This window comes from Triturus cristatus, chromosome 1_2 (genome assembly GCF_964204655.1).
Source record: "Triturus cristatus chromosome 1_2, aTriCri1.1, whole genome shotgun sequence".
In the NCBI taxonomy this organism is placed as follows: domain Eukaryota; kingdom Metazoa; phylum Chordata; class Amphibia; order Caudata; family Salamandridae; genus Triturus; species Triturus cristatus.
Window position 1 is genome coordinate 564,142,337 of NC_140580.1, and position 26,349 is coordinate 564,168,685.

Consider the following 26,349-nt stretch of genomic DNA (forward strand, 5'->3'; position numbering starts at 1 on the left):
GACGGGGTGGGCGGGAGGGAAGAAACAACATGGACGGGGTGGGCGGGAGGGAAGAAACAACATGGACGGGGTGGGTGGGAGGGAAGAAACAACATGGACGGGGTGGGTGGGAGGGAAGAAACAACATGGACGGGGTGGGTGGGAGGGAAGAAACAACATGGACGGGGTGGGTGGGAGGGAAGAAACAACATGGACGGGGTGGGTGGGAGGGAAGAAACAACATGGACGGGGTGGGTGGGAGGGAAGAAACAACATGGACGGGGTGAGTGGGAGGGAAGAAACAACATGGACGGGGTGGGTGGGAGGGAAGAAACAACATGGACAAGGGTGGGTGGGATGGAAGAAACAACATGGACAAGCTTGGGTGGGAGGGAATAAACAACATGGACAAGCATGGGTGGGAGGCAAGAAACAACATGGACAAGGGTGGGTGGGAGGCAAGAAACAACATGGACAAGGGTGGGCGGGAGGGAACAACATGGACAAGGGTGGGCGGGAGGGAAGAAACAACATTGACAAGGGTGGGCGGGAGGGAAGAAGCAACATGGATTGAGGTGGGTGGGAGTGAAGAACCACAGTGGACAACAGGGGCTGGGAGGGAAGAAGCAACATAGACATGGGTGGATGACAGGGAAGAAGCAACATGGACATAAAGAAGCAACATGGACATGGGTGGATAGTAGGGAAGAAGTGACATGGGTGGGTGGGAGGGAAGAAGCAACATGGACATGGGCGGGTGGGAGGGAAGAAGCAACATGGACATGGGCGGGTGGGAGGGAAGAAGCAACATGGACATGGGCGGGTGGGAGGGAAGAAGCAACATGGACATGGGCGGGTGGGAGGAAAGAAGCTACATGGACATGGGTGGGAAGGACATTAAGAAGCAACATGGACTAAGGGGGGTGGGAGTGAAGAACCACAATGGAAAACAGGGGCTGGGAGGTAAGAAGCAACATAGACAAACAACATGGTCAAGGGTGGGCGGGAAGGAAGAAACAACATGGTCAAGGGTGGGGGGGAGGGAAGAAACAACATGGACAAGGGTGGGGGGAGGGAAGAAACAACATGGACAAGGGTGGGGGGGAGGGAAGAAACAACATGGACAAGGGTGGGGGGGAGGGAAGAAACAACATGGACAAGGGTGGGGGGGAGGGAAGAAACAACATGGACAAGGGTGGGGGGGAGGGAAGAAACAACATGGACAAGGGTGGGGGTAGGGAGGGTGGGGGGGAGGGAAGAAACAACATGGACAAGGGTGGGAGGGAGGGAAGAAACAACATGGACAAGGGTGGGAGGGAGGGAAAAAACAACATGGACAAGGGTGGGAGGGAGGGAAGAAACAACACGGACAAGGGTGGGAGGGAGGGAAGAAACAACACGGACAAGGGTGGGGAGGGAAGAAACAACACGGACAAGGGTGGCGGGTGGGGAGGGAAGAAACAACACAGACAAGGGTGGGCGGGAGGGAAGAAACAACATGGACAAGGGTGGGCGGGAGGGAAGAAACAACATGGGCAAGGGTGGGTGGGAGGGAAGAAACAACATGGGCAAGGTTGGGTGGGAGGGAAGAAACAACATGGGCAAGGGTGGGTGGGAGGGAAGAAACAACATGGGCAAGGGTGGGTGGGAGGGAAGAAACAACATTGTCAAGGGTGGGTGGGAGGGAAGAAACAACATGGGCAAGGGTGGATGGGAGGGAAGAAACAACATGGGCAAGGGTGGGTGGGAGGGAAGAAACAACATGGGCAAGGGTGGGTGGGAGGGAAGAAACAACATGGGCAAGGGTGGGTGGGAGGGAAGAAACAACATGGGCAAGGGTGGGTGGGAGGGAAGAAACAACATGGGCAAGGGCGGGTGGGAGGGAAGAAACAACATGGGCAAGGGTGGGTGGGAGGGAAGAAACAACATGGGCAAGGGTGGGTGGGAGGGAAGAAACAACATGGACAAGGGTGGGAGGGAGGGAAGAAACTACATGGACAAGGGTGGGAGGGAGGGAAGAAACTGCATGGACAAGGGGAGAGGATGTGGTCCGTCGGCTAGCCTGCCGACTTTGGTGCTGGAAACCAGGGTTTGAGCCTTGGGGTTGCGTCCACATCCTGTGATTCTGGGCATATCACTTAATCTCCCCGTGCCTGAATGTGTAATGTAAATACGGTGCTCATGTAAAGCGCTCCAATACCTTCGGGTCAAGTTTGCGCTATATAAATATGCAACAATGGGTGGATGGGAGGGAAGAAGCAACACGGACATGGGTGGGTGGGAGGGAAGAAGCAACACGGACAATTTAGAAGCAACACGGACATTAAGAAGCAACACGGACATGGGTGGGTGGGAGGGATGAAGCAACACGGACATATGAAGCAACACGGACATCATGAAGCAACACGGACATGGGTGGGTGGGAGGGAAGAAGCAACACGGACATGGGTGGTTGGGAGGGAAGAAGCAACACGGACACGGGTGGGTGGGAGGGAAGAAGCAACACGGACACGGGTGGGAGGGGAGAAGCAACACGGACATGGGTGGGTGGGAGGGAAGAAGCAACACGGACATGGGTGGGTGAGAGGGCAGAAGCAACACAGACACGGGTGGTTGGGGGACAAGAAGCAACACGGACATGGGTGGGTGGGAGGGAAGACGCAACATGGGTGGGTGGGAGGGAAGAAGCAACATGGGTGGGTGGGAGGGAAGAAGCAACATGGACAACAGGGCTGGGAGGTAAGCAGCAACATAGACAACAGGAGGTGGGAGGGAAGAAGCAGCATGGACAACGGAGGTGGGGGGAAGAAACAACAAGGACAAGAGTGAGTGAGAGGGAAGAAGCAAAGTAGACAAGGGGGGTGGGAGGAAGGAAGCAACATGGACATGGGTGAGTGGGAAATAAGAAGCAACATGGACAACAGGGGGCTGGGAGGTAAGAAGCAACATGGACAACAGGAGGTGGGATGGAAGAAGCAACAAGGACAATGGCAGCCTGGGAGGGAAGAAGCAACATGGACAATGGCAGGCTGGGAGGGAAGAAACAACATGGACAAGGGAGGGCGGGAGGGAAGAAACAACATGGACAAGGGTGGGGGGAGGGAAGAAACAACATGGACAAGGGTGGGCGGGAGGGAAGAAACAACATGGACAAGGGTGGGCAGGAGGGAAGAAACAACGGACAATTTGGCAAGAAATAACATGGGGACAAGGGTTAAAAACAACATGGACAAGGATGGGTGGGAGGGAAGAAACAACATGGACAAGGGTGGGTGGGAGGGAAGAAACAACATGGACAAGGGTAAAGAAACAACATGGACAAGGGTGGGAGGGAGGGAGGGAAGGAAGAAACAACATGGACAAGGGTGGGAGGGAAGAAACAACATGGGCAAGGGTGGGTGGGAGGGAAGAAACAACATGGGCAAGGGTGGGTGGGAGGGAAGAAACAACATGGGCAAGGGTGGGTGGGAGGGAAGAAACAACATGGGCAAGGGTGGGTGGGAGGGAAGAAACAACATGGGAAAGGGTGGGTGGGAGGGAAGAAACAACATGGGCAAGGGTCGGTGGGAGGGAAGAAACAACATGGGCAAGGGTGGGTGGGAAGAAACAACATGGACAAGGGTGGGGGGAGGGAAGAAACAACATGGACAAGGGTGGGGGGAGGGAAGAAACAACATGGACAAGGGTGGGGGGAGGGAAGAAACAACATGGACAAGGGTGGGGGGGAGGGAAGAAACAACATGGACAAGGGTGGGGGGGAGGGAAGAAACAACATGGACAAGGGTGGGGGGGAGGGAAGAAACAACATGGACAAGGGTGGGGGGGAGGGAAGAAACAACATGGACAAGGGTGGGGGGGAGGGAAGAAACAACATGGACAAGGGTGGGGGGGGAGGGAAGAAACAACATGGACAAGGGTGGGGGGGAGGGAAGAAACAACATGGACAAGGGTGGGGGGGAGGGAAGAAACAACATGGACAAGGGTGGGGGGGAGGGAAGAAACAACATGGACAAGGGTGGGGGGGAGGGAAGAAACAACATGGACAAGGGTGGGGGGTGGAAGAAACAACATGGACAAGGGAGGGCGGGAGGGAAGAAACAACATGGACATGGGTGGGCGGGAGGGAAGAAACAACATGGACATGGGTGGGCGGGAGGGAAGAAACAACATGGACAAGGGTGGGCGGGAGGGAAGAAACAACATGGACAAGGGTGGGCGGGAGGGAAGAAACAACATGGACAAGGGTGGGCGGGAGGGAAGAAACAACATGGACAAGGGTGGGCGGGAGGGAAGAAACAACATGGACAAGGGTGGGCGGGAGGGAAGAAACAACATGGACAAGGGTGGGCGGGAGGGAAGAAACAACATGGACAAGGGTGGGCGGGAGGGAAGAAACAACATGGACAAGGGTGGGCGGGAGGGAAGAAACAACATGGACAAGGGTGGGCGGGAGGGAAGAAACAACATGGACAAGGGAGGGAAGAAACAACATGGACAAGGGAGGGAAGAAACAACATGGACAAGGGTGGGTGGGAGGGAAGAAACAACATGGAGAAGGGTGGGTGGGAGGGAAGAAACAACATGGAGAAGGGTGGGTGGGAGGGAAGAAACAACATGGACATGGGTGGGTGGGAGGGAAGAAACAACATGGACATGGGTGGGTGGGAGGGAAGAAACAACATTGACAAGGGTGGGTGGGAGGGAAGAAACAACATTGACAAGGGTGGGTGGGAGGGAAGAAACAACATGGACAAGGGTGGGTGGGAGGGAAGAAACAACATGGACAAGGGTGGGTGGGAGGGAAGAAACAACATGGACAAGGGTGGGTGGGAGGGAAGAAACAACATGGACAAGGGTGGGTGGGAGGGAAGAAACAACATGGACAAGGGTGGGTGGGAGGGAAGAAACAACATGGACAAGGGTGGGTGGGAGGGAAGAAACAACATGGACAAGGGTGGGTGGAAGGGAAGAAACAACATGGACAAGGGTGGGTGGAGGGAGGGAAGGAAGAAACAACACGGACAAGGGTGGTTGGAGGGAGGGAAGGAAGAAACAACATGGACAAGGGTGGGTGGGAGGGAAGAAACAACATGGACAAGGGTGGGTGGGAGGGAAGAAACAACATGGACAGGGGTGGGTGGGAGGGAAGAAACAACATGGACAAGGGTGGTTGGAGGGAGGGAAGGAAGAAACAACATGGACAAGGGTGGTTGGAGGGAGGGAGGGAAGAAACAACATGGACAAGGGTGGGTGGGAGGGAAGAAACAACATGGAGAAGGGTGGGTGGGAGGGAAGAAACAACATGGACAAGGGTGGGTGGGAGGGAAGAAACAACATGGACAAGGGTGGGTGGGAGGGAAGAAACAACATGGACAAGGGTGGGTGGGAGGCAAGAAACAACATGGACAAGGGTGGGTGGGAGGGAAGAAACAACATGGACAAGGGTGGGTGGGAGGGAAGAAACAACATGGACAAGGGTGGGTGGGAGGGAAGAAACAACATGGACAAGGGTGGGTGGGAGGGAAGAAACAACATGGACAAGGGTGGGTGGGAGGGAAGAACCAACATGGACAAGGGTGGGTGGGAGGGAAGAAACAACATGGACAAGGGTGGTTGGAGGGAGGGAAGGAAGAAACAACATGGACAAGGGTGGTTGGAGGGAGGGAAGGAAGAAACAACATGGACAAGGGTGGGAGGGAAGAAACAACATGGGCAAGGGTGGGTGGGAGGGAAGAAACAACATGGGCAAGGGTGGGTGGGAGGGAAGAAACAACATGGGCAAGGGTGGGTGGGAGGGAAGAAACAACATGGGCAAGGGTGGGTGGGAGGGAAGAAACAACATGGGCAAGGGTGGGTGGGAGGGAAGAAACAACATGGGCAAGGGTGGGTGGGAGGGAAGAAACAACATGGGCAAGGGTGGGTGGGAGGGAAGAAACAACATGGGCAAGGGTGGGTGGGAGGGAAGAAACAACATGGGCAAGGGTGGGTGGGAGGGAAGAAACAACATGGGCAATGATGGGTGGGAGGGAAGAAACAACATGGGCAAGGGTGGGTGGGAGGGAAGAAACAACATGGACAAGGGTGGGAAGAAACAACATGGACAAGGGGAGAGGATGTGGTCCGTCAGCTAGACTGCCGACTTTGGTGCTGGAAACCAGGGTTTGAGCCTTGGGGTTGCGTCCACATCCTGTGTTTCTGGGCAAATCCCCGTGCCTGAATGTGTAATGTAAATACGGTGCTCATGTAAAGCGCTCCTTTACCTTCGGGTCAAGTTTGCGCTATATAAATATGCAACAATGGGTGGATGGGAGGGAAGGAGCAACACGGACATGGGTGGGTGGGAGGGAAGGAGCAACACGGACAATTTAGAAGCAACACGGACATTAAGAAGCAACACGGACATGGGTGGGTGGGAGCATCTGAAGCAACACGGACATATGAAGCAACACGGACATGGGTGGGTGGGAGGGATGAAGCAACACAGATGTGGGTGGGTGGGAGGGATGAAGCAACACAGACATGGGTGGGTGGGAGGGAAGAAGCAACACGGACATGGGTGGGTGGGAGGGAAGAAGCAACACGGACATGGGTGGTTGGGAGGGAAGAAGCAACAAGGACACGGGTGGGTGGGAGGGAAGAAGCAACAAGGACACGGGTGGGTGGGAGGGAAGAAGCAACACGGACACGGGTGGGTGGGAGATAAGAAGCAACACGGACGTGGGTGGGTGAGAGGGCAGAAGCAACACAGACATGGGTGGCTGGGGACAAGAAGCAACACGGACATGGGTGGGTGGGAGGGAAGAAGCAACATGGGTGGGTGGGAGGGAAGAAGCAACATGGGTGGGTGGGAGGGAAGAAGCAACATGGACAACGGGGCTGGGAGGTAAGCAGCAACATAGACAACAGGAGGTGGGAGGGAAGAAGCAGCATGCACAACGGAGGTGGGAGGGAAGAAACAACATGGACAAGAGTGAGTGGGAGGGAAGAAGCAACGTAGACAAGGGGGGTGGGAGGAAGGAAGCAACATGGACAAGGGTGAGTGGGAAATAAGAAGCAACATGGACAACAGGGGGATGGGAGGTAAGAAGCAACATGGACAACAGGAGGTGGGATGGAAGAAGCAACATGTACAAAGGAGGTGGGAGGGAAGAAGCAACAAGGACAATCGCAGGCTGGGAGGGAAGAAGCAACATGGACAATGGCAGGCTGGGAGTGAAGAAACAACATGGACAAGGGAGGGAAGAAACAACATGGACAAGGGTGGGCGGGAGGGAAGAAACAACATGGACAAGGGTGGGCGGGAGGGAAGAAACAACATGGACAAGGGTGGGCGGGAGGGAAGAAACAACATGGACAAGGGTGGGCGGGAGGGAAGAATCAACATGGACAAGGGTGGGCGGGAGGGAAGAATCAACATGGACAAGGGTGGGCGGGAGGGAATAAACAACATGGACAAGGGTGGGCGGGAGGGAAGAAACAACATGGACAATTTGGCAAAAATAACATGGGGACATGGGTTAAAAAGAACATGGACAAGGATGGGTGGGAGGGAAGAAACAACATGGACAAGGGTGGGTGGGAGGGAAGAAACGACATGGGTGGGTGGGAGGGAGGGAAGGAAGAAACAACATGGATAAGGGTGGGAGGGAAGAAACAACATGGGCAAGGGTGGGTGGGAGGGAAGAAACAACATGGGCAAGGGTGGGTGGGAGGGAAGAAACAACATGGGCAAGGGTGGGTGGGAGGGAAGAAACAACATGGGCAAGGGTGGGTGGGAGGGAAGAAACAACATGGGCAAGGGTGGGTGGGAGGGAAGAAACAACATGGGCAAGGGTGGGTGGGAGGGAAGAAACAACATGGGCAAGGGTGGGTGGAAGGGAAGAAACAACATGGGCAAGGGTGGGTGGGAGGGAAGAAATAAACATGGGCAAGGGTGGGTGGGAGGGAAGAAACAACATGGGCAAGGGTGGGTGGGAAGAAACAACATGGACAAGGGTGGGTGGGAGGGAAACAACATGGACAAGGGTGGGTGGGAGGGAAGAAACAACATGCACAAGGGTGGGTGGGAGGGAAGAAACAACATGCACAAGGGTGGGTGGGAGGGAAGAAACAACATGGACAAGTCTGGGTGGGAGGGAAGAAACAACATGGGTAAGGGTGGGTGGGAGGGAAGAAACAACATGGGTAAGGGTGGGTGGGAGGGAAGAAACAACATGGGTAAGGGTGGGTGGGAGGGAAGAAACAACATGGGTAAGGGTGGGTGGGAGGGAAGAAACAACATGGGTAAGGGTGGGTGGGAGGGAAGAAACAACATGGGTAAGGGTGGGTGGGAGGGAAGAAACAACATGGGTAAGGGTGGGTTGGAGGGAAGAAACAACATGGACAAGGGTGGGTTGGAGGGAAGAAACAACATGGACAAGGGTGGGTGGGAGGGAAGAAACAACATGGACAAGGGTGGGTGGGAGGGAAGAAACAACATGGACAAGGGTGGGTGGGAGGGAAGAAACAACATGGACAAGGGTGGGTGGGAGGGAAGAAACAACATGGACAAGGGTGGGTGGGAGGGAAGAAACAACATGGACAAGGGTGGGTGGGAGGGAAGAAACAACATGGACAAGGGTGGGTGGGAGGGAAGAAACAACATGGACAAGGGTGGGTGGGAGGGAAGAAACAACATGGACAAGGGTGGGTGGGAGGGAAGAAATAAACATGGGCAAGGGTGGGTGGGAGGGAAGAAACAACATGGGCAAGGGTGGGTGGGAAGAAACAACATGGACAAGGGTGGGTGGGAGGGAAACAACATGGACAAGGGTGGGTGGGAGGGAAGAAACAACATGGGCAAGGGTGGGTGGGAGGGAAGAAACAACATGGGCAAGGGTGGGTGGGAGGGAAGAAACAACATGGGCAAGGGTGGGTGGGAGGGAAGAAACAACATGGGCAAGGGTGGGTGGGAGGGATGAAAGAACATGGGCAAGGGTGGGTGGGAGGGATGAAAGAACATGGGCAAGGGTGGGTGGGAGGGATGAAACAACATGGGCAAGGGTGGGTGGGAGGGAAGAAACAACATGGGCAAGGGTGGGTGGGAGGGAAGAAACAACATGGGCAAGGGTGGGTGGGAGGGAAGAAACAACATGGGCAAGGGTGGGTGGGAGGGAAGAAACAACATGGGCAAGGGTGGGTGGGAGGGAAGAAACAACATGGGCAAGGGTGGGTGGGAGGGAAGAAACAACATGGGCAAGGGGAGAGGATGTGGTCCGTCGGCTAGATTGCCGAGTTTGGTGCTGGAAACCAGGGTTTGAGCCTTGGGATTGCGTCCATATCCTGTGATTCTGGGCATATCACTTAATCTCCCCGTGCCTGAATGTGTAATGTAAATACGGTGCTCATGTAAAGCGCTCCAATACCTTCGGGTCGAGTTCGCGCTATATAAATATGCAACAATGGGTGGATGGGAGGGAAGAAGCAACACGGACATGGGTGGGTGTGAGGGAAGAAGCAACACGGACAATTTAGAAGCAACACAGACATTAAGAAGCAACACGGACATGGGTGGGTGGGAGGGATGAAGCAACACGGACATATGAAGCAACACAGACGTGGGTGGGAGGGAAGAAGCAACACGGACATGGGTGGGTGGGAGGGCAGAAGCAACACAGACATGGGTGGTTGGGGGACAAGAAGCAACATGGACATGGGTGGGTGGGAGGGAAGAAGCAACATGGGTGGGTGGGAGGGAAGAAGCAACATGGACAATGGGGCTGGGAGGTAAGCAGCAACATAGACAACAGGAGGTGGGAGGGAAGAAGCAGCATGTACAAAGGAGGTGGGAGGGAAGAAGCAACAAGGACAATGGCAGGCTGGGAGGGAAGAAGCAACATGGACAATGGCAGGCTGGGAGGGAAGAAGCAACATGGACAATGGCAGGCTGGGAGGGAAGAAGCAACATGGACAACAGGGTGTGGGGAGAAGAAGCAACATGGACAAGGGGGTGGGAGGGAAGAAGCAACATGGACAAGTGTGGGCGGGAGGGAAGAAGCAACATCGACAAGGGTGGGCGGGAGGGAAGAAACAACATGGACAAGGGTGGGCGGGAGGGAAGAAACAACATTGACAAGGGTGGGCGGGAGGGAAGAAACAACATTGACAAGGGTGGGCGGGAGGGAAGAAACAACATGGACAAGGGTGGGTGGGAGGGAAGAAACAACATGGACAAGGGTGGGTGGGAGGGAAGAAACAACATGGACAAGGGTGGGTGGGAGGGAAGAAACAACATGGACAAGGGTGGGCGGGAGGGAAGAAGCAACATGGACAACAGGGGGCTGGGAGGTAAGAAGCAACATGGACAACAGGAGTTGGGATGGAAGAAGCAACATGGACAAAGGAGGTGGGAGGGAAGAAGCAACAAGGACAATGGCAGGCTGGGAGGGAAGAAGCAACATGGACAAAGGAGGTGAGAGGGAAGAAGAAGCAACATGGACAACAGGGTGTGGGGAGAAGAAGCAACATGGACAAGGGGGTGGGAGGGAAGAAGCAACATGGACAACAGGGTGTGGGGAGAAGAAGCAACATGGACAACAGGGTGTGGGGAGAAGAAGCAACATGGACAAGGGGGTGGGAGGGAAGAAGCAACATGGACAACGGGGCTGGGAGGTAAGCAGCAACATCGACAACAGGAGGTGGGAGGGAAAAAGCAGCATGGACAAGGGGGGTGGGAGGAAGGAAGCAACATGGACAAGGGTGAGTGGGAAAGAAGAAGCAACATGGACAACAGGGGGCTGGGAGATAAGAAGCAACATGGACAACAGGAGGTGGGATGGAAGAAGCAACATGGACAAAGGAGGTGGGAGGGAAGAAGCAACAAGGACAACGGCAGGCTGGGAGGGAAGAAGCAACATGGACAACAGGGTGTGGGGAGAAGAAGCAACATGGACAAGGGGGTGGGAGGGAAGAAGAAACATGGAAAACGGGCATTGGAGGGAAGAAGGAACAGGGACAATGGCCGGGTGGGAGGGACAAAGCAACATGGGCAATTTAGAAGTAACATGGACAACGTGAGGTTGGGAGGGAAGAAGCAACATGGAGAACTGGGGGTGGGAGGGAAGCAGCCACAGGGATGGAAGAAGCCACAGGGATGGAAGAAGCAACATGGACAATGACAGGTGGGAGGGAAGAAGCAACACAGACAATGGGGTGGGAGGGAAGAAGCAACATGGACAACAAGGGTGGGAGGGAAGAAGCAACATGGACAACCAGGGGTGGGATGGAAGAAGCAACATGGACAAAGAGGGGGTGATAGAGAAGAAGCGACATGGACAACAGATGGGTGGGGGATGGGAGGCTAGAAGCAACATGGGTGACTGGGCTAGCTAGAAAGAAAAAAATGTACTTCAATCACAGCACCAACAGCAGAAGGACACTAATCAAGATGAAGCAATCAATATTCGATCATTGCTCCAGATGAAAGAAGAGTCAGTGGCGCCGGCACACGCTGTCTAGTTAGAAGGCAGCAAATGAGAGTGACAATGAAGCCCACAAATGGCAAGCAATGGGCAGGTTCAATGCCCCTTGTAGAAAACAGTATCTGTCGCAAGTAAGAGCACATGCGCAAACACAACATAAAAGTTAATTATATTAATTCATGTGTGGTAAAGGTAGTCTTTCTGAAACTTAATGATGATAATACCTCTGTTATAATCTAGTATGAGACGGTCAGATGGATAATTTTAGAAAATGTGGGCCAGTGGTTAAAAAAGCTCCCCTTCTTCATTTGACTTTGGCCATGTGGAAAGTCTGACTGATAGAAACTCTGACTAATGTCAGATTTGACTATGGCAAGTTCCTGCTGTTTGCAAGATTAATAGGTCACGTTTTTATATATAATAGCAAAGTGTCTGCGATCATACTAAATCATGTCAAATTTTCAGGGTATGGGGGCGGTTCAACATATCTCCTAAGGAAGGATGTTTCATACAGCAGCCATTTAAAAGATTGATGAGACTGAGCATTACATCTCAAGACAGCCAAAAAACACCGGTCAGCAGAGCGCATGATTTCAGTCGTTTAATAGATAACCATGCAAGCCTGAAGATGGTAATGGGCTAGGTCCTAGAAAGTTACATGCTAGACACATAACATTAAAAATCATATTGCACCCTTAAAAAGCATACTGCCTGTACCGTTGAGCCAGCTCAGCAATATGAGTGAGTGATAAACGTTACCTCATATAGTGAAGCACAGACTAGCCACACTGCCACAATCAGCGAAGTAAGGTTGGCTAGGAGACCTCCATAAGGGGAATTATAACAATCAGTGCAGGGGTTGGCATAGGATCTGTCACAAGGGCTGTGTTTTTCATACAGAGTAGTAGCTTGATCATTTTCAATTTAAATTAAAAAGCATTCCTTTACTACCAAAGTAACTTCACAGTTCCAAAGTATCTAGACAACCATAATGGCACCTACAATTTTCACTTTCTAAGGAATTACATGGAATTTTGTCATAAATCCGGAGTGATGAATGTTAGGCTAAAAGGCTATCCCCTTGGGCCAATTAGAATTAACTCTCTGTTCCACACACTATGCCGAAGTCATTTATCCTTCGAATTTGAGTAGATGAATCAATTGGTCAACTTTCATCAGTTCAGAGGCAACCAAAGTACACAAGGGGGAGTCATCTGTGCAGAAATGAAATGAACAGAAATATCTTCAGGTCGGAGAGCAGGGGGCCATTTAAACATTAAATATTACTGGAGAAAGTGTGAACCCTGAGGGATACCCCAAGTCAAGTTGGAAGAATGTCTTGAAAAGGACCCCCACCCTTTTTGTTTTTAGATATATCAGAAAGAAGCCTTTGAACTTCACTGTGATTAATTCACAAGGCTGACTGCAGCACATCTAATAAGAATGGGTGATCATATCAAATGTTGCAGACAAATCGAGAAGGACTAACATCGTCTGCGACACCTTGTATAACGCCCCACCACCACGGAGTCTGTTGAATCTCTGAGACACATTCCTGGTTTTACAGTGGCTACCTGGTGAAGCACACTGAAAAATTTCAGCAGGCAGTGAACCATCAGTTTCTTTCTTTGGTTTTGACTAGAAATAATAAAATGGTCCACAATTGGTGATAAGCACGGGGTGCAAGTGTTGTGAACTGTACTGCTTTTATACTGATGGAATGTTGCTGTGTTCACCTTAACTTGAGAAGCCGCCAGAGAAAACTTATTTCTACTAAAGTTTTATTGTAATCGAGTTTAGCAATTCTATGAGGAAATGAAAAACATTTTTTTCAAAAAAAGTATTAGCAGGAATAGGAGATAAAATTTGTAACCACATGCCACAAGTGGTTAAATAATTATACGGTTTGGTTTATTTATAAATCACTTACATGGCCTGAATGGGCTCTTATATCTAAACCCTTAGAGCTGACCCCAAGTGGTCCCCAAAAAAGGAGGAAAGTTTTGACTATGGGGTGGATCTGTAAATGATTATTAAGACTCCAGAAGCTGTTGGAGGGCGAATTTCCCTAGTTTGGTTTCCCAAACTGGGGAGGACGGACCTACAGTGTTCTGGTTCACTGAAACCTTGATTCTGCAAGTGCAAGAAGGGAGTGAAGCCTCTCACTAAGAAAGCTAGATAGACAGAACATTTAACTTCTAAATCTAGGAAAGCAGACTGGGAGAGTGTAAGGCATGGAGCACCACACAAGTTTATTTGAATTCTACCCCTTTTCAAACAGGTAATACTGTAACTTCGGTGGAGCCAAGGAGGTACATATATGCCCTCTATGCATTTATAGTACTCTAGCTGATGTGTTTTGGGCTTTTGGGCTGCCTGCACCCTAGGCAACTCAAAAGAAAATGTAAAAGTCTCAAGTAAAGACCTGTGCACTAACGTTATCCTTAGTCTTTCCTCTTAAATATTTGTGGATGTACGTGCCTTATCTGCACATTCGTTATTTTAGGTATAAGCTCAGCTTTTAATTTATTGGTATGCTATAATGATTTTTTAATGTTTTTTTCCAATTACTTCCACAGAATTGCTTACCATCTTGCCATTTTATTGTAGTGAGTCTGAAAATGTACTTTTTTTCTCTAGCTCTCTGGGTTTACCTCTTGGATTGCCGTGAATTTGATAGTTTTTAGTTCAGCTCACTTTGTTGGCTGTCATCTTGGTCAGCGCTCTAGTGTTTGGCAGTGATGGGTGCTCTTTGTGACAGATACTTGAATCCACCTGCAGCATGTCCATGCCTATTGTCCTGCCTTCTCCTGCTCGAGCTTGGATCAGCAGCAGGAGGGCAGAAATGTGTCTCTGGTCGGCAGCCACCATTTTGTGCTGCCGGGTCGAGCAGGCTGGTATCGGAAAGACCAGTGACCTCACAAAGTTTGCTTCAGAAGGGTGGAATCATACCTCCCACACCGGTTATCGGTGTGGAGGTATGATTCCAAGGAGTTTGATACCATACACAACATGTTTTGTTGCAGCCGTTTTCGAGATAGCATTTTACGCGAGCATATAATGCACCTCTACCTATATGTCTGGCTGCGTCACCGACAACCCAGGAGAATGGACTCCTAAGGCTGCAGAGGGGCTCTGATCATGCAGGGGCATCCTCTCATGTAAAACCCAGCACCCTGCCTTCAGGATTGTCAAGGCCTGCTTGAGGGGTGACTGATAGGTTGTAAGTGTAGTGACCTATAGATATAGTAAACCTATATCTAAAGTAAGTGGTGAATGCACCATCTTACACAGGCTGCAATGGCAGGCCTATAGTTCCATTTTGCATGGCCTCTCATGGGTGGCATAATACATGCTTCAGCCCATGGGAGGCCTCTGGGGTGCCTATGCCCTGGATACATGTGTACCATATACTAGGGACTGACAAGGGTACCCCAGTATCCAATCTGAAGTGTACCTAAGTACATGCATAACATTTTTAAGGAGAAAGCCGATAGACTGGGGTCTTGATTAGCAGGATCCCAGTCAGACTAGTCAAAACAGTGTTACATCAAGCAAAAAGTGGGGGTAACCATAAGAAGCAGATCCTACTTTCCTACATCCGGCAAAGAACCCCCTTGAGGGGCCCGTTGGGCACTGCAGCGCCGGCCCAACGAGGAACTGCCTGATAATGAAGCATGACACCTCTTGGGGTGTGCGAGGGCCCTTCCTCCTAAAAGGAGCACTCCCTTCCACCTGTTAGACCTAGCTTCCCACGTAGGAACAGTACACTGTGGGTTTCACGGTCAGCAAATTGTGGTAGATTTAAAGGGGGGGGGGGCAAAATAGTATTCATATGCTAATTATTTAGGCATGATTTGATGGATTTGCATGAAATTTGACGGATGCTTAGCTTTCTGTTAGTTATGTCAAGATTTGAGCAGATCCATGGCCGAGGATAAACGAGGGACAATAAAAGTTCCATTCACTAAGAACTTTGGAAAAACATTAAAACCTGCAACCTTGTTTAAAGAAATTATTCTCAAAGACAACATGATAAAATATTCAAGAGGTTACTTGAAACTAAATCGAATTTCAAAAAACATGTTTTTAGGGAACATTAATGCAGACAAGAATGCAGTATATTTTCATTTGACAATACAGTTCACAGTATTTTAAAATGTAACTCAACATACTTTAAAAATGATTGCAAAACGGTTACTTTGTTTTTAATGTATCTGTTATAACATGTACTCAACTACATAGAAAAATAAGGCATAATTATTTACATCAACATTTAATAATACCAACAAACCCAACTTGACCCTATAACATTGGCCTCAACACTTCAAAATCAACCCTGGACTAACTAGTTGACACTTAATTAAAAAAGAAACCAGTTAAGGGATAAGACGTCAGGGGTGATGGGGGTCTGCACTGTTAGGACAAGGAGCTGTTTGGCAGCTGTTTTCTGAATCTGCTGTACTTTCCACAGTATTAGTATTGCTTCTTTAGGTACAGTTCATGTGTGTAATCAATGGGGAAGAGTACTACGGCAGTGGTAGCCTGGACTTTTGTGAGAACCCAGGAAAGGAAATACTTGTAAGAGAGATATTATCAAGTGAACAATTTATTTGACTACTTCTGAAATACTTAATAGCTTGGAGTCTTGATTACCCCCCAAATTCCTAACTTCAGCTGAATATGATGGTATAGAGGTCTTAGTTGGAGATACCATATGGACAATGGGGTGATGATTTGTCCAGGTCCTACATACAAAATGTTTATTTTTGAAGTGTTGAGCTTCAGGTGGTTAGTAAATATCCAGTTGCCAAGTTCCTGGATGTATTTTCCCATGGTACATGAATTGAGGTCAAATAAACATTCTAACTGTTTGACTGATTTGAGTGTAATCAGCACAGTTATGGGAAATAAGATTAACCTCTTCCATGCTCATGAGTCACAGTGGAGCTGGGCTCGTCATAACTGCCGTGGTTTGCCCATGCGCGATTGATTCCCTGCCTGTGCGGGCGAATTAATCAGTGGGCGGAGTCGTGACGAGCCCAGCTCGTCATGAGCACAGTTCCCCAGCTCGTCAGGAGCACAGCTCCACTGTGACTCATGACGAGCTGGGCTCGTAACAAACACCGCACCCCCCTTCCCCCCTGCACCGTGGGGGAATTACCCCCGCAGCGAAGGGGTTAAAAGAGAATGTGAGGTTTGCTAGCAGTTGAAGTAGACATAGAGGTGCAATTAAATGCTGTTCATTCTTTTTGCACACCTGGCTTACACCTCTGATCATATTTAGGTCTGGCTTGATAGCTGTCACCAGACCTTAAGTGATCAACACAAAAGAGCTTCCAGAAGTACTACTGACAGAGGGTTTCGGCTCAATCTACATGTTGGTTAACTTGAGTTAACTTTGGGCAGATGTTGTGTTCTTAAAAAAAGTGCTTGTATTGCATGTTTTACCATGTGGAAAACACTGTGTTCAATACAGCAGAAAAGTGTTGGCTATGATGGGGATGCCAATGGTGGTGATGTGAATGGTCTGGTCTGTTCATTATGAAACATTATGATAAAGGCAGTAGGACTGATGTATAAAGATATGTAGACGATTTTCAATATGATAATCCTTGTGGGGCCTTTTATATTTTTTTTTCAACTATAGTTTTGTACATGTTTGGAATTTTATTATAATCTGCCATTTTAATGAATTCCTAAAATGAAGAAGTCAGCCTGATGAAATCTTAATTTATGGAGAAGTTAAAATGATAAAATACCTTTCCCACAAAAATATTAGGTTTCCGGGAATAATGTAAATGTGGAGAAAGAAGAGTTCAGCATGTCAAAGAGGTAAGAAGGGAAAAAGGAGGGTATACAGGCCACAAGAAGCACAGATGAGGAGTAAGGGGTTAGAAAAAAAATGAATAAAGCAAGAGAGGGAGCACAGAAGGTTGTAAAGATAAGAGGGAGTAAATTAGGCAGGGAAATAATGTTTTTTTAAAGAAAAATGAAAGTAAAGGGGGAGTAAGTGGTTTTAAAATAAAAGAATGTAAAGCAAGGGATAGAAGACATTTTTTTAAAGGAAGTAAAGCAGCAGGGATTAAGGTATTTATTAAAAAAGAGACTAAATTAGGGGTATAAGTAAGGGGTTTGAAAATTGAGTAGAGAGGAAAGGGGAAGAAGGGGTTTGAAAAAACAATGGAAGTAAAGCAGCACAGAGTGTAAAGTGGGAAGAGAGTAAGGGATTTGAAAAATTACTGAAGTAAAGTGGGACTGAGGTATTTGTTAAACAATCTGACTAAGGCTGGAGATTGATTAGGGGTAGGAGAAAGGGAGTAAAGCAGAAGGGTAAGAAATGGGTTTGAGGAAATGAAGCAAAGCGGGAATGGGAGCAAGTGGAAGGAGTGGGAGTCAGGGTTTTGTGAAAAAGGAGTAAATTAGGAAGGAGAGTAAATGGTATGTAAAAAAGAGAGTATGTTTGGAGGAGTAAGGCATTGGTAAAACCAAAACAAGAGTAAGGAGTTTGAAAAAAACTGGCATTAAGCGGGAGGGGAAGTACTACAAGGGACTTGGAAGGCAGGGAAGAGGGTCGTGAAAAAAAGAGGACAGGGTGCTAAGGTGGAGAACCCACCTCCTTAAAAGCTGAAAAATGCAAATCAAACATGAAGAAACAAATGTTTCTTCAAGAATGGCTTTCACCAGGTTGGCCATCTTCTCATTAAAAAAATCACTACAAATACACTTTATATGCTATATACAAGGTCTAAAAATTATGTGATTTAGCGGCTAAGCCATTTTTCGCATAATTATGGATTTGCTGATTTTGCCGAATAATCCATCATCTGTGGCATAATTTGTGGAATTTAACAAAAAATTTCTAGCTCAAAAGGATAAAAAGTTTGACTGGTCACCTTCTTTTACTTATTATATTTGGGGGTCATGGCACACTGGTACTAATGAGGTGAAACCTTTGCCTAGGTAGTATATAGCATTGATACAATCACAAATTGTGTAGAATAATTTGCCTTCGTAAGGCACATAATTTAGTCAACCCTTCCATATAATTTGTTCCTCCACTACTTCATAATTCAAGTATATATATATATATATATATATATATATATATATATATATATATATATATATATATATATATATATATATATATATATATATATATATGAAACCAAACGATCCTGGATTACCACATCCAGGATCGAACTCGAACACAGGTACGGACCACAAAAGTGCAGATTAAATTCTTAAGCTTTATTTGCCCAGTCAGTCAGTCAGCATGACGCGTTTCGGCTGCGTCACCACAGCCTTGATCACATAACACCCCGGAACCAAAATGGGCTTTTTATAGTGATTCCCTTAACAGAAAAAGTCACATTGTCAAAGGCTAATAGTAGAGCTAGACAACATACTACCACGATGTAAAATATATCGTATTAAAATTCCCAATCAATGTTTTGTAATAAATATTATACATAATTTAAATACAACATTTTGACAAAAATAGATATATTCGCAAAAATATATAAAACCAAATGGTTATTACTCTGCTCCATATGTCAAATGGGAAATACTGCTCAATTCTAATAAAACCTTTTATCAGAGACCAAAAATGTTAAGAGAAAGTGCAAGTGCATAAAGTTAATAAAAAAAGTGCAAAATTATCCATGCGTGACAGATATTACGGACGGTGCCATCATCGGTTTCCTGGACCTCGCACGGAACCCCGTAGCCTTCCAGTGTGGGGTAGATCCGACCGGGTGAGTCTCAGCCGGCGCCTTCCTGGAGGCCTTTTATGCGGTGAGCCTGGTGTGTTCAGCAGAGCCCCGAGGGGGCCTTGGGGGGATAATTATCTGGCTCCTGGATCTCCCTTGACTTGTGCGGGGCCCCGTGGCAGGAGCATGCACAGCACCCCCCTTGTGCGAGACAATTCCTATGAACACTCAGTGAGTGTCACATGTGTGATTATGATTAGTGACTTGCTTCGCTCTGGATTAAGAGCCTTTTTTCGATAATTAGTAACATTTTCCCCAAATAACCCTACAACAGTAGGGTACTGTGCATGGGAGACCTTCTTTGTGTATTTGGAACTATTGTTTCTTCATGTATTCTGTTCGGGACAGCAAAACTGTAGTAACCTGGTAGGCTCTGGAAATTGGGACTTGCTCGAGCGCTCCTAGTGTAGAAAGGACCCCAGTAACAATCTAAAGAGGTTCTCCAGTCTCCGGCATGAACTAATGCTGATTCTCTTTTAATTTTGTGGTGAGCGTGGATTTCACGAGCGGCCTGTGTTTCCTTGGGAGTGTGGGGGCAGAGCGCTAATTTCTGTGTTGTGTTTTGTAGTGTGTGCTGTTATGATGGAATACCCCCAGTGATCGGTCTGAAGAAGAGATTGATCTCAGAGCACCCTGCCTAAGGTAGATATCGTCCTAGTGAGAACCCACGAGAGTAGTGTTGCATGTCATGTTGTTTATATGGTGTTCTGTTTCTTTCAGGTTCTAATCCCCGCTGTTCCCTTCCTACCCTTCCCTCACTTGATCGCTCTAATCCTCCGTGCAGTAATTGCTGGAGTTGGAGATATCAAGATGTAGATACCCTATTGCATCACTCGGATCCTGAGGAGTACCGGATCAAGGGCGGAATCGTAACAGATGCTGCTATCATTTCTTTTCCTAAAAAGCGATAACATTTCTAAAGTGCCAGTGCAATAAATGTCAACAATTTCATATATATATATATATATATATATACTGAATGGATGAATCATTTGAAGAGAACCTCACATATAGAACCACATTCACACGTAAATTAATTCATGCAGACCATACAATGAATTAAATTTAACAGATTAAATAGTAAATGATGCATCAAATGTAACAAAGTCACTGAGTTGAAATCCAAGGAGAATGTTTAAAAACAGTCTAAAAAAACAACCCCTACAAAAACTAGCAAGGGTGCTCGAAGTCACCTCAATCCAAAAATAATTTTTTTAAATTAAGGTAAAAACGAGACACAAACCAGTTCATAGGAGCAGCTCTAAAAAAATGCTTTAAAAAACCCATCAGTTGTCATTAAATAGAATGCAGATTATTTTACAGATAGCAGCCAAAATGGAATTAAGTTGATACCCATTTACAAAAAATTTTGGAGGTCCTCTCCCGTATTTAAACCGTTGGGGATCCTAGTATCAAGCAGTAAAATGTATTTTGATTCCAATTGTCTCAGTGGTCTTTCCCTGTTCCCTCCTCTCAAATTTTTGGGCACTGAATCAATAACAAAATAGCTCAAATCATTTAGCTTGTTTTCATGTACTGGTTTAAAATGACGAGCTACTGGATAACTCTGATCTGAATTTACTATCGCTCATATATGCTGCAGAATGCGGTTGAATACCTGTAACTTGGTACTACCAATATATTTTAATTTACAGGTACATTCAAGTACATATACCGCAAGTTCTGTGCGACACGTGAACATTCCTTTGATTTTGATTGGAACAGGGTCAAACACGCTGCTATATTCTGTTGTATTAATGCCAAATTTGCAAGCCCGACATGTAATGCATTTGTGAAAGCCTGTTTTCTTTGATAACCAGTTACTAGGATTTACCACCTCAGGACTAGATTTAACCAGGGCATCCCTCATAGAGGGTGCCCGTCTGAAGCTAATAAGAGGGTGGTCTGGCAATATCAGAGATAAAGTTATATCAGTTTTAAGTATGGGCCAATGTTTGTTGATAATGCCCCTAACTTTTCTCTCCTCACTACTAAATGTAGTTATCACTCTTATTTGATCTTCTCCTGAGTGAGTATCAATATTGCCATCAACAACTTATTTTCTTCTTTCCTTAAAGGTAGTATCCAAATATTGCTTTCTAGTGTAGCTGTTAGCCCTTATTTTAGCCTGTTCTAACATTTTTGGGCAATATCCTCGATTGCCAGTAGGTAGTTATAGTTAGGACCTGGTTTCCATTAAAAAGCTATTTTCTAGTTGCCTATATCTTTGGCGTTGTTTGACGTATCTTCATAAAATGTGCAAAATTAATTTAATGCTCACTTCAGCTGCTGTCTTGAAAATTTCTGAGTGATCTGCCAAGTGGAGGCCGAGAAAAAGGAGGGGGGTGCGTCCCAAAACGCATTTTCTCCATGTTAATTTCCATAGGAAACTTTAGACACGGCTATAGCCCGAACTGCTGAACGGAATTACACCATATTTGTCAAAAAGGTAGTGCTCGGTCCAGAAAGCGAGCTTTTTGTTAAATGGTGTAAATCCAATGAGGTAGTTGCTGAGAAATTTAAAGATTTCTCAGATACGTAACGGTGGCTGCAGTGGATTCGCCATCCCTTCTGATCTCGTGCCTGAGATCAGATTGGCTGCCAACACTTCAAACCAGGAAGTGTTGGCAGCCATCTTGTGACTCAGTTGAACCAAGTTTCAAGAAAAAAAGTTTAAATAAAAGAAAAGGGGGCAGGGTAGACACACCCTCTCCCCCTGGACCTGTTCAAGGGGTCCCACAGGGAACCCCAAGGCCCAAAAATGATTTTGAAAAAAGAATTCAGAGAAGTTTGCGGTGGATCAGCGAATCAGGCCGAATTATTTATTTTTTAAATGAAGCGCAGGCTCTTAATTTAGGCCCAAAATTACACTTTGGATCTAGGAGAGAAAAAACCATTAATTTAGGCCCTCCAGGTGGGCCAGGTCCCGGGGGCAATACAAAATAATGATGAGGGGCCCCTGCAGTACCAGTGATCGCCACATCCCTGGGCTGAATCCCTGAAATGCAGGGGGGGGCACAAACCCCACCCGCTGCCCCAGGGATTGTCACCTCCCGGGGCTATATTTAAAAATAATGTGTATGAGGGCTCCAGTCCCCCATTCACCCCGGGGACCGCCACCTCCCCGGGGCAAATTTACTGAAATGCGGGGGGGGGGGCACCTCCCTGGGGCTATATTTTCAAATAATGCTTGGGGGAGCTCCAGCCCACCCAAGCAGCCCAAGGGACCACCACCCCCCTTGGCTAATTTACTAAAATGCAGGGGCCACAGGGCCCCCTCCCAGCCCGGGGACCGCCACCTCCCTGGGGCTATATTTACAAATAATGCATGGGGGGCTCCAGCTCCCCCACGCAGCCCTGGGGGCCACCACCACCCAGGGGCTTAGCTTTTGTTGGATGGGGACTATGCGGCCCCCCTTGTGGAGCTGTGAATGGCGCTGGGGACCGCCAACCCCCACGGTCAGCTTCAGCAGTGTCCTGGGGTGCCCACCCCGCGACATTGAAATTTGCTATGGCTTGGTGGGAGCATTGCTCCTGCCAAGCCATAGCAAACTGTGCTCCGGTTCATGGACGAGAGAGTAGTAAAAACGCTCTTGCTTCCATGAAGCGGAGCAGAATTGCTTTTGGACAGAGGGAGCTGCATGTTTGCAGCTCCATCTGTCCAAAAGCAATGCGGAGGCGGGGAGCCGTCAGGGACCACAGGGGCCTTTGAGGCTCCCCTGTGGTCCCCAACGAGCTGGCCATGCCCCGGGGGATGAGGTCCCTGGGGCAATATTGGCCGGGGGGGGGGGGGGCTGCGCTGCCCCCTTCCAATTTGTTTAAAAAAATAATGAAGGCCTGGCCCTGGGGGATGTGGTCCCAGGGGCTGAAATGGGCCCCTCCCCTTTTAAAAAAAAAAAAAAAAATGAAGGCCTAACCCGGGGGATGTGGTCCCAGGCCGAATTGCCCTTAGGAGGGGGTCGCGCTGCCCCCCCTCACATTTAAAAAATAAATACAAATAAAGGCGCAGGCCCAGGGAATGGGGTGCCAAGTTGCCCCCTCTCTGAGCCTTCTTAGGCCCTGGGGACCCTATACATCAAGGCCAATAGGCAAAATAAAGGGTAGAGGGCACGCGTTACCCCTCCCCAAGCCTTGTTAGACCCAGGATACCTCATCCCCCAGGGCCCACTAGTAACAATATAGGTGATATGGAGTGGGCGGCCCCCCTCCCCAAGGTGTTATCAGCTCCAAACCCCCATCCACCGGGGCCCACACTATGAAAGGTGGGTGCCCTGGTGGCCACTCAGGTCACCCACCATACACTTGTTGGGGCATGCAGCAGGATCCGGCATTGCTCCCACCTGGAGGCAACAGCTACCCCCTCCGGCTGGGAGCAATATATATATATATATTTTTTTACAGTTCTGTTTATTGTTATAAGCTTGAAAATGTCAATACAGAAAGGAAATAACCAATACACTGCCATGCAATGACTCAGTTCAATAATGACAATGATCCATCAGTCCTCTCTCATCCAATAGTTTCCCCGTCCTCCCGCCCTTGTACCATCCTGTATTCACAGTTGAAACAGGTTTATCAGCAAACAAAGAATTGGAATTTGTCACAGCAACAGATGTACAGGGGTTGTCTCTGTGTTTGTTCCACGTTCTCCATATTTTCACCCATTTTTGGGGGCGACCCCTCCCTTCATACACCACTTTATTTGCAATGATGCACCAGTCCATATCGTTTTTCCAGTCTCTTAATGTGGTGGAAGCTCCGTCACCCCCATACGTGTGATGTAACGTTTGACAACCATCAGTTTTACCGTTATCCATATTTGCTCCATGCAGGTTAAGTCTGACGTATCCCAGACATTAAGGAGGCACCACTTGACAGTAGGCTCGAAGTTACAACCACAGATATTATTCATACACATCTCTCAAATAGGTTTGAAGTACAGCACAACTCCATATGATATAAAAGAAAATGTGCCTACAAACCCACAGTGCCTACGACAGTGTGTGTCTATGGCCCTGCCCATTTTTAGGTCTCGCCTGATCCAGCGCATGTGCTGGTCTGGCCGAGACATTTATGGTACGGGTTTTTAAAGTGCTGCCTGTGGCCTAAAGCTTGCGTGCACAAGAGTGTGCACACGCGTAGCCGCCATGTGTCTTACCTCCACCATTCTTGATCGTGTCCGCGATCACTTTCACTTTCGCAGGCCGCATGATACCTTCAGGATCGGTCTCATTTCGATATCAATGTCTTGTTTCTTCGGGAATTGGAGCACACGGTCCAAAAAACTGCAATCAGGCGGCTGAAGTCCAGACAATGACTGAAAACCGTGCTGAATGTGTTCGCATGCTGCACACAGTTCGTGTTGAAATAAAAACGTTTCCACAAAGTGACTTTTGCAAGTCCAAACATAAGCAGGGCTGCGTTCTATCGACTCGGGGTTTATTCGAGGTTAACTGTCTCCCTCTGCTATGACCAGACTCAGTTTGCTTTCGGTTTAACCCTTGCAGGTGATTTACAGCACTAGTTCCACAGTTAAACCAGAACTAACTAAGTTCTGCAAACCAGTCGTTGTTGTTCCGATATTCCCTGAGAGACTACGACAAGCAGAGGATAAATGCTGTAGGCGCCTTATTCAAGTAAAACAACCAAACGTTCATTCATAGAGAACACACCAATGTTTGAAGAACAGGGAACGTTGGTGGAAAATCTAGACAATACGAAAAGTAAACCACTCGTAAATTAGGAAATATAACTCGTTTTTAAAAAAAATATTTTGTCATTCTTGCTAAAACTTCTTGCGTTTCATAAAAAATTATTAATTCTTGACTCATTTTCCCCCAGTTTTGTATAGCGCGAACTCAGCCCGAAGGTATCAGAGCGCTTTACATGAGCACCAGTTGCATTGCACACGGACACATTCATTTTTTGTGTATTTATTTGAGACGTTTTATTTGACGTGAATAGGTAATTCTAAGTCTGCCTACATTCAGGGGCACCGTAAGGGCAAAGAAAATATAAAAAAGCCTTTGTGTAAGTGGGTTCGCATACTTGCATTGGAAGGTTTACACGTTATTATGCATTCGGTCAGCCATGCACTCATCCACCCATTAAACCATTCCTGCTCTCACCACCTGCCCATGCTCAATATCAGGCAGACTAACTCACCATGCAATGAAGAGACCCTATGACCTATTGGCACCGCCAGTGCTTGTTTTCTTAGCCTGTGAAGCGCACGTTTCGAGAACCAGCATAGCAGGAATGGCCATGTTTGGGTGCGAGAGGGGATGGGACGGGTAACCCCTCTGCGGCTGGGCCACTGTGTGAGTGCAGACCCCAATGCGGTTTCCAGGAGTCAAGAATTCAACCCCTCCATCATACCATAGTTTCTGCCCCTCGGACCCTCTGGTGCAGAGTGTCGATTCCCACACACTCTCACACCACTGGCCTGGCTGTCCTGCGGCAGCCAGCATTGCCAGTTTAAACCATATACTTCTAGTTAGATATTTCATGGCGAGACCAGTAGCCTTGTTTAACCGGCCATTTCTGCCCTAGAGACAAAGGACCGGAGCCAGGGCTTTGTTTAATTCTGCTGTAGACCAGCCTGGCACTGAAGACCTAATGTTAGCCAGGAGGCCAGTGCCATGCCTTCTCTCCTGCTAGCCCTTTAGAACACAAAGGCAGCTACATTTTCTTAATCAACCCCCGCCTAGTCCTCTTGTTAGGTACACAGTGGAGTGTTGCGTTTATTTTCTTTCGCTCTAATTTTTGTTCAGATTTCACTGTCAGATTAGTACAGAGTGCAAAAAATAATAACCGTGTGTGGGAAGAAAATTGCATAACACTCCCCAGTGTTTCCAGATGTTAATCTGTGGTCGTCACTTCCTGTTTTACTTGAAATGACTTGTATCCTTAGTTATGATGACCCATTGCTATTCAGCGAATCAACTAGAGGTTGAAAAGAAAAGTAACAATGATTGGTTGGACGTCGGTTTCGTAACGCCTTGCTCGTCTGCACATACAGCTACAGCACTGATCCACAGGGAATGTCTCCTGAATTTTCAGCAGTAAAACCAACCATAGAATCTATCTGTAACAAACCGGCACTTATACAATCGGGGTTTTTGGTAAAAGTAAAA

The 26,349-nt window shown here is 48.1% G+C and overlaps 1 protein-coding gene across 5 annotated transcripts in view; it reads right to left on the reverse strand.

The window, feature by feature from the left end:
* BTRC (beta-transducin repeat containing E3 ubiquitin protein ligase) overlaps positions 1-26,349 on the reverse strand; it is a 1,069,444-nt gene that overhangs the window by 453,011 nt on the left and 590,084 nt on the right. The gene's annotated exons all lie outside the window — the stretch shown is intronic.